The sequence below is a fragment of the Oncorhynchus gorbuscha genome, linkage group LG10, assembly GCF_021184085.1.
Source record: "Oncorhynchus gorbuscha isolate QuinsamMale2020 ecotype Even-year linkage group LG10, OgorEven_v1.0, whole genome shotgun sequence".
In the NCBI taxonomy this organism is placed as follows: Eukaryota; Metazoa; Chordata; class Actinopteri; order Salmoniformes; family Salmonidae; genus Oncorhynchus; species Oncorhynchus gorbuscha.
The window spans coordinates 42,795,610-42,805,558 of NC_060182.1; positions in this window are offsets into that span (position 1 = coordinate 42,795,610).

Sequence of the window (9,949 nt, forward strand, 5' to 3'; positions counted from 1 at the left end):
TATCTACTGTAAATTGGAAAGTGCAGGTAGATTAACAAGAATTTAACCTTTTTGCCAATATCAGATATGTCTATGTCCTGAGAAATGTTCTTGTTAATTAGCTCAACCGTTCCGTGAAGGACCCACCAATCCTGAAGATGTTTTAAGAGAATGTTAAAATATTTAAATAATTCTATAAGAGCATCAATATAGTTTTTGTAAAAATTACTCCACAGATATGGCTCTTTACAGGGCTTTACAGCCCCGAACAACAATGAATACACTCTTGGCTTCTTTTTAGATTCATCCAAAGCGTTTGACACGGTTGATCATTAAATATTACTTTCTAAATTGCATTATTACAATTTTCATGATTATACATGTGATTGGCTATATAGTTTTTTTGTACCCCTTTTTTCTCCCCAATTGGGTACAGTGTCATCTCTGCAACTCCCGTATGGACTCGGGAGATCCAAAGATCGAGAGCCATGCGTCCTCCGAAACACAATCCAACCAAGCCGAACTGCTTCTTGACACAATGCACATCCAACCCGGAAGCCAGCCGCACCAATGTGTCGGAGGAAACATTGTACACCTGGTGACCTGGTCAGCATGCACTCCACCCAGCCCGACACAGGAGTCGCTAGTGCGTGATGAGACAAGGATATCCCTGCCGGCCAAACCCTCCCTAATCCGGATGACACTGGGCCAATTGTGCGCCGCCCCATGGGCCTCCCGGTCATTAGCCAGCTGCGACAGAGCCTGGGCTCAAACCCAGAATCTCTGGTGGCACAGCTAGCACTGCGATGCAGTGCCTTAGACCACTGTGCCACTCAGGAGGACCATTGGCTATATAGTTATGTTTATGATAGAGAACAATGTGTTTATGCAAATGACTGTGCATCTACCAGGGCCAAGACATCCTGTGGTGTGCCACAGGGTTGAATGATTGGACCTTTGTTGTTCCTAATCTACAATGCATTCGGAAAGTACTCAGACCCCTTGATTTTTCCACGTTTTTTAATGTTACGGCCTTATTCTAAAATGCATTAAATTCTCCCCCCCCTCGTCAATCTACACATCACATCAGATGCTACGTGTGATCAGGTACCTCTGTCCTCTACAACCCGCGCCTACCCGGAGAGACCAGCAGTCTGTTGCCGCTAACCCTGCTATTCTCCTCTGCTGCTAGAAGGGGACTCTCCTGTAAAGATCAGAGGACTTTATGATTTATTTGTCGCCCTCTCTGCGGGTTGTCTATTTTGTCAATCGATACATCTGAAGAGGATATATGTCTTCCCTGTGTTTGGACATTAAAAGACTCTGTTTCTGTTAAACCGCTTTTGGGTCCTCACTCACCTGCATAACACAAGCAATGCAGGTGTAGAAGCACGGTGGCTAGGAAAAACTCCCTAGAAAGGCCAAAACCTAGGAAGAAACCTAGAGAGGAACCAGGCTATGAGGGGTGGCCAGTCCTCTTCTGGCTGTGCCGGGTGGAGATTATAACAGAACATGGCCAAGATGTTCAAAAGTTCATAAATGACCAGCATGGTCAAATAATAGTAATCACAGTAGTTGTCGTGCAGCAAGTCAGCACCTCAGGAGTAAATGTCAGTTGGCCTTTCATAGCCGATCTTAAGAGTATCTCTACCACTCCTGCTGTCTCTAGAGAGTTGAAAACAGCATGTCTGGGACAGGTAGCACATCCGGTGAACAGGTCAGGATTCCATAGCCGCAGACCATTCCATAAAAATTGAGCTCTATAGGAGAAAGCCCTGCCTCCAGCTGTTTGCTTAGAAATTATAGGGACAATTATGAGGCCTACGTCTTGTGACCGTAGCGTACGTGTAGGTATGTACGGCAGGACCAAATCAGAGAGATAGGTAGGACCAAGCCCATGTAATGCTTTGTAGGTTAGCAGTAAAACCTTGAAATCAGCCCTTGCCTTAACAGGAAGCCAGTGTAGGGAGGCTAGCACTGGAGTAATATGATACATTTTTTTTGGTCAGGATTCTAGCAGACGTATTTAGCACTAACTGAAGTTTATTTAGTGATTTATCCGGGTAGCCGGAAAGTAGAGCATTGCAGTAGTCTAACCAAAATTTACAGTTGATTTGTCAGAGGACAAAGCATTCACAGAGACAAACTGATATCTTTCCGACAGATAAGATCTAAACCAGGCCAGAACTTGTCCGTGTAGACCAATTTGTGTTTCCAATCTCTCCAAAAGAATGTGGTGATCGATGGTATCAAAAGCAGCACTAAGGTCTAGGAGCACAAGAACAGATGCAGAGCCTCGGTCTGATACCATTAAAATGTCATTTACTCAGTACTTTGTTGAAGCACCTTTAGCAGCGATTACAGCTTCTAGTCTTCTTGGGTGTAACGCTACAAGCTTGGGCCACCTGTATTTGGGGAGTTTCTCCCATTCTTCCTCTCATGGTCTGTCAGGTTGGACAGGGAGTGTCGCTGCACAGCTATTTTCAGGTCTCTCCGGAGATTGGAGATTGGGTTCAAGTCAAGGCTCTGACTGGGCCACTCAAGGACATTCTGAGATTTGTCCCAAAGCCACACCTGTGTTGCCTTGGCTATGTGCTTAGGGTTGTTGTCCTTTTGTAAGGTGAACCTTCGGCCCAGTCTGAGGTCTTCAGTGCTCTGGAGCAGGTTTTTATCAAGGATCTCTGTACTTGGCTCTGTTCACCTTTGCCTCGATCTTAACTCGTCTCCCAGTCCCTGCCACTGAAAAACATCCCCACAGCATGATGCTACCACCACCAGACCATAAGTTCTTGGTCACCTCCCTGACCAAGGCCCTTCTCCCCCGATTGCTCAGTTTGGCCGGGCAGCCAGTTCTAGGAAGAGTGTTGGTGGTTCCAAACTTCTTCCATTTAAGAATGATGGCCACTGTGTGCTTGGGGACCTTCAATGCTACATAAATGTTCCCTTCCCCAGATCTGTGCCTCAATAAAATCCTGTGTCAGAGCTCTACGGACAATTATTTTGACCTCATGGCTTGTTTTTTGCTCTGACATGCACTGTCAACTGTGGGACCTTATATAGACAGGTGCGTGCCTTTCAACAAAGTTGGATTTTTGAACATAATTTGCTTACCTGGAACCATTCAGAAAATTTGGCCATGACTGAGTTGGGTAAATTCATTGAATCAAAATTATTGTTTGATACATCTGCACAGTTTACCTAAACCTTTCAATGGATTCTTCCAGGTTAATTCTGAAATCCATCTATATAACACAAGACACTGCAATAACCTTCTATCACGGCTAAGGCTAAGACCCTGATGCAGATACAGGAGGTGGATAGTATGAGTCTCAGAGTTTATTACAGTACAAGGGGCAGGCAATCGGTAGATTGCCTGCCCCTTGTAGGCAAAGCGTCGTAATCCACATCAGAGTCAGGCAGGTACAGGATGACAGGCAGGATCAGGGTCAGGACAGGCAGAAAGGTCAGAACTAGGAAGACTAGGAATAGCAATAACTAGAGCACAGAAAACACGGAAACACGCTGGTAGGACTTGACAAGACGAACTGGCAACAGACAAACAGAAAATGCAGGCTTAAAACAGGAGGGCTGTAAAACAGGTTTAATTCTAGATACATGGAAATTGGGATGTATACGGAGGGTGCGGAGCAACAGAATTCGTTGTTTTTATTAGGATCCCCATTAGCTAACACCGTAACGCTAGCTAATCTTCCTGGGGTCCAACACCAATTAACAAGACATTACAAACAACCACTATCAAGACTTCACAAACATTCAACAAATATACAATACAGATCATTAAAATACCTGACAGGAAACACATTTAACATTCAGTTGATGCTTTCTATTTCCTGTCCAGACATATGGTCTTTCGCATTAGATGTTGTTTTTTTCCCCTTGAAGGTGGATTTACTTTTTACCTGAGAAATATGGATTGGTAAAGAGTTCCATTCAGCTATGGCTCTATATAAAACTCTAGATTTAAGGTGATTTGTCCTTGGCTTGGGTTGTTTTAGCTGCCCTGAATTTGCCTGTCTGGTTTGGTGGTTATGCGTGTTGCTAGAATGTACTAACTGGACTGAAAAATACTGTGTTTTTAAAAACAAATATAACATTCCTGAAGAAAATCAGAAGACTAGATATTCAGTTGTTTTTAACGTGAAGCCATGAGAGATTCTGATGCGGGTACTGTTGTAGGGCAACAGAAGGCGAACAGCAGAGGGGCTAAGGACCTTATAGATGGGGAAAGGGATGATAAAATGGGGGGAAAGTTTGCGGGTAGCAGAACAGAACAGTGTTGCGGATGTATTCCACCCACATGAGTTGCTGGCTCCAGGTGGTGGGATTGGTGGAAATGAGGCAACAAAGAGTCGTCTCCAGGCCCTGATTGACCCGCTAGACTAGGGATGAAAGCCAGACTACCCAATGAGGGTCCAGAACGCCTTCCAGAACCGTGATAAGAACAGAGGACTGCGATCGGAAACCATGTCGACCGGACATCCATGGATCCGGAAGATGTGCTGCACCATGAGCTGGGCCGTCTCCTTAGCTGAGGGAAACCTAGGAAGGGGGATTTTTTATTTTACCTTTATTTAACCAGGCAAGTCAGTTAAGAACACATTCTTATTTTCAATGATGGCCTGGGAACAGTGGGTTAACTGCCTGTTCAGGGGCAGAACGACAGATGTCAGCTCGGGGGTTTGAACTCACAACCTTCCGGTTACTAGTCCAACGCTCTAACCACTAGGCCACGCTGCCGCCCCGGATAAAATGGGCGGCTTTGGAAAACCTAACCACCGCCATAATGATGGTGGTGTTGCCATCTGACGGAGGGAGACCCATGACGATGTACAAGAATATATGGGGCCAGGGGCGGTGATGAACAGGGAGTGGTTGAAGGTCGCTAGCCAGAGCTTGCTGATGAGTCTTGTTCTGCGCACACACAGTGCAGGCGGTAATGAACGTTGTCAGCAACCATGGTGAGCCACCAAAAACGTTGTCGGACGAAACCAAGATCCGATGGAGCTAGGATGACAGGTGAGTCTCGAGGAATGTGCCCATTCCAGGACTGTAACATGGGCAGAATTCGGGTCAAACATATGGTTAGCCGGGCCCCCCTCCCTGGGAACACTGCGCCTTGCGGACCTGACTCTCTATTCCACAGATGATAGCAGTCACTAAAAAGGAAGTAGGAAGGATGGTCTTGGAGTCCAATGGTGAAGTAGCGGGGCTGTACATATGTGAGAGTGCATCAGGCTTCACATTCTTGTACCCTGGGCGGTAGGAGATAGTGAAATGGAAATGAGTAAATAACAGGGCCCATCTCACCTGCCTGGAGATGAGGCGCTTGGCAGTGCAGAGATATTCCAGGTTATTTTGGTCCTTCCAGACCAAGAATGGATGTTCCGTCCCTTCTCCACTCCTCCAACGGCATCTTAACTGCTATTAATTCTCAATTTCCAACATCATAGGTCCTCTCAGCGGGGTTAAGACGATGGGAAAGGAAGGCGCAGGGATGCAGCATCTGGTCCTGGACAGAATGCTTGGACAGGACAGCCCCCACTCCGATGTCCAAGGAATCGGCCTCCACCACGAACTGACGGGGCGGGTATGGATGTATTAAGATAGCTGTAGTGCATCACTGGAGACCATATGAACAAAACTTGGGAGAGGTGAGTGCAAAGAGTGTGGAAGCAAGGGTGCTGTAAACCCGTACGAAACGACGGTAGAAACCGTCAACGAAACGATGGCAAACCTCAGGAAATGTTGCAGCTTCACTCTGGATATGGGTTGAGGCCAATCCACCAGCACTCTCAACTTCTCAGGGTCAATCTGAATATGCCCTGCAGTGATGACGTATCCTAGGAAGGAGATGGTGGAGCGATGGAACTCACATTTCTCCGCCTTCACGAAAAGCTGGTTCTCCAAGTGATGCTGGAGGACCTGTCGGCCATGGAGGATGTGCTCTTGAGCTGACCGGAAATAAATTAGGATGTCGTCGAGGTAGACAAACAAAAATCGGTACAACATGTCATGGAGCACATCATTGACCAGGGCTTTGAACACTGCGGGAGCGGTGGTCAGTCCGAACGGCATCACTAGGTACTCGTAGTGCCCGCTATCCATGTTAAAGTCTGTCTTCTACTCGTCTCCTTCCCGTATCCGAACCAGATGGTAGGCGTTCTGAAGGTTCAACTTGGAGAAGATGACCGCCCTCTGGAGAGGCTCAAAGCAGAGGAGATGAGTGGTAGCGAGTAACGGTTTTTAACCGTAATGGCATTAAGACCCTGGTAGTCGATACATGGACGCTTGTCCTTGTCTTTCTTCTCCACAAAGAAGAACCCTGCGCCATCTGGGGAGGCAGATGAATGCATAATCCCTGCAGTGAGAGAGCCCTCAATGTACCCTTGCATTGCTTTGGTCTCCGGACCCCACAGGGAATAAAGTTGTCCCGAGGCGGTGGGGTGCCCGGGAGAAGGCCGATAGCACAGTCATAGGGCCAATGCGGAGGAAGAGATATAACGCGGGCAGAGTTGCAAACCTCCCATAAGTTCTGGTACTCTGCGGGAGTGGCGGAGAGATCCGAGGTTTTACCCAAGCCCGCAGGGAGACATCCCGGGGTCCGCTACACCGACTTCAGACAATGTTCATGGCAAAACGGACCTCAACCCATGATGGAACCCATAGCCCAGTCGATTAGGGAGTTGTGCCGCTGGAGCCATGAAAACCCCAAAACCATGGGTACATGAGGAGACTCCAGGGGCAGAAACTGTAGAGACTCACTGTGGCTGCCTGACACTCGCAGGTTGATAGGAACTGTATTGTAGGTGACTCTGCCAATAGAGCGCCCATCCAGCGGCTCTGACATCCATCGGGATGGAAAGGGGTTGAGTGGAGATACTCAGCTCCAACACCATGGTAGTATCCATAAAGCTCTCCTCGGCCCCAGAGTCAATGAGCACCCGGATGGATTTGGACTGGTCTCCCCACAACAGGGTAGCATAGAGGGGTTTACGAGTAGTGAGAGATTGGAAACTCCAGGCACGGCTCACCAGTGTACTCATACCTACTGATGAGCCTTTGAATTGGCAGGTAGATAAGAAATGTCCTGTAGCTCCACAATACAGACAGCTCTTGAGTGCTCAGTTGGAGACAATATAGTCCTGCCCAGTTGCGTGGGCTCCGGAGGAGGCGAGTCGACAGGCCTCTGTGATTTCAGAGGGAACTCGGGTGACACCGGATTCTCTCAGAAATGTAGACTTCGGGGATTTCCGGGATTCCTCAGAGGCGAGATGGAATTAGAGGACGAGCGAGGGCGACAAGAAACAGATCCCCTCTCCCTCCTACGTTCCCGTAGCCGCCCATTGATCCAGAGCGTCAAGGATATGAGGGAGTCGACCTCCATGGGCAGCTCCCGGGCTGCGAGCTCATCTTTAATCACCTCCGATAATCCGTGAAGGAACATGTCGACCAGGGCTTCCAGTTTCCAGGCAAAAATCCCCCGCATAGTCTGCCACACTACAGGAATCTTGATGTAGTTGGAGCATCTTCCACGAACTTCTCCAGACTGAGGCAAACGGTGGACTGTTGCTCCCACACTGCCATAGCCCAGGCGAGTGTCCGCCCGGACATCAGCGTTATCAAGTATGCTATCTTCGAGCGGTCCGAGTGGAACGAAGAAGGTTGCCGCCTGAAGATGAGGGAGCACTGGGGGGGAAACACTCTGCAGGTTCCAGAATCTCCAACATAGAGCTCCGATGGAGGTAAGAGAGGTTCTCATGACACCGGGGTAGGCTGGGAAGAAGCGCCATTGATGGCGGGATTGCTGAGAGTCTGGGGGATTACTGTTGTGGCTTGCTACCTAGTTGGGAATCCACGGAATTGCTCCAGAAATGTATTAAACGCATGGACATGGCGTTCTGCCAGGCTATGGAGTCCCTCCATAAGGTTTTGCAGTAACTCCTCGTGTCTTCCAATGGTGGCTCCTTGGAAGGAGACAGCATTGCGGAGCTGGTCCGAGTCTGCTGGGTTGGTCATGGCCACTTCGTGGACAGAAGGCGCATAGTACGAGTCTCAGAGTTTATTACAGTACAAGGGGCAGGCAATTGTCAAGGCAGGCAAAGAGTCGTAATCCAAATCAGAGTCAGGCAGGTACAGGACGGCAGACAGGATCAGGGTCAGGACAGGCAGAAAGGTCAGAACTGGGAAGTTGTCTAGAGCACAGGAAACATGGGAACATGCTATTAGGACTTGACGGACTGGCAACAGACAAACAGAAAACGCAGGTCTAAATACATAAAGCTAAAAGTAAATCCAACATCATAACTCGAAGAAAGGCTACTGAGGGACTGCTTTCCCAAACATTGCAGAGGCTCTATCAGCTAAATCTACTTTCCCCACAATCCTACTGTGATGACATCTACTAGGTCAAATGCACACCATATCAGTCAAACCTACCTCCCCAATAAGGCCCCAAAGTATACACTGGATGCTGTAGACCTAAACAGGCAGTAACTCTCTTCGATAAACTAAAAAGTTAACACCCGGTCTGAGATACCAACTCATATTTTGACTACAAGAACTTAAATATTAAAGGTAGATGAAGCGATATGGTGTATGCAGAAAGTAAATTGTATAGTGGGTCAATTTCTGGAATAATTAAGACTGTTGAAGTGAGAGGCTCAACTTCTCCGCTGTTTTGGTCCCGTGGCTACCACGCTGTAACAGCTTGTAGTGAACATGCACAGATACTGTGTGAAAGCGAAGTCTCGCATCTTAGCCCATCTCAATATGGACAGTGTTGATCTTAGCTGAGTCTACCTTTAAAGTAAATTGTAATGTACAGTAAATCAAATTGTAAAATAAAAATGTTTTCCCTTTAATCCATCATACCAACAATGGCAGAAATCATCAGATCATTCATCATATTTGTACATTTTCTTTGTAAACATTGTAAGAAGTAGTCCACAAAATATTTTTGGATACATTTGTCACAGGGAAGATTGGTGACCAACGTGGTCTTAGGGCAATTGGTATTATTCTGTGAGTAAATCTACTCCACTCCATTTAGTACTTTATATTATGTCACATTTGGTTACATTATGAGTGGAATAGCCGTCATACAATATCATACGATTTACAAGACGTATTGTATCATACATCTTATCCTGTTGTCCAATAGCATACCAATTGGATGATGTAACGTATTATATGTTAGTGTAATGAATGAAATTTACTTTGTGCATCTTATCTTTGGTGTCATAAACAATCCTTGGTTCCTGCCTGTGTCTGGTCAAGAGAGGAGAGGCTCTGGAGGAACATCTGGCAGAATGCCCAGAATATATTCTTTATGTTAAGATAGAGATGGAGCCAGTCACATGTGGAAACCGTTCCAATAAATCATGTTTATGTAGGTTTAGATAGCAGTATATAAGGCTCTATGTAAGGAACACCCTTTAAGATGCCCACTTCAGACTGGTGCTTATGCATCTAAGTTTGACTTCATTTAATATTGACTTTGAGTGTCCTGTCTAAGAATTTCCACAACATTGGTATTATACGTCTTTTTCTGAGATCACATTGCTTAAATTACACGGAGAATTTAAGTTGGTTGTTAGTGGAACTAATGACAAAGGTTAGGATCATTTACCTAAAAGGTTATGAGAACTAAAATCACGAAGGATAGATGAATTTATGGAGCAGGTTGGGAAAATTCGGTTAATTTTAGAATAAGGGTTAGGGGGAAGGGTTAGCTAAAATGCTACAGTTGTTTTTAATGCTAAAAGTATCTTAAATAAAATAGGCTATATTAATTTTGGCTACTCCGTTTTGTGTCAACATGCCATGCCTAAAAGATGAAATAATAAAAAATAAATATCAGATTAAAATCTGAATATTTTTCAATTACACCTATTTAAAAAAAATGAAGACAGTGTTACAATTAACCCGTGAGAAATACCAGAGGGACATT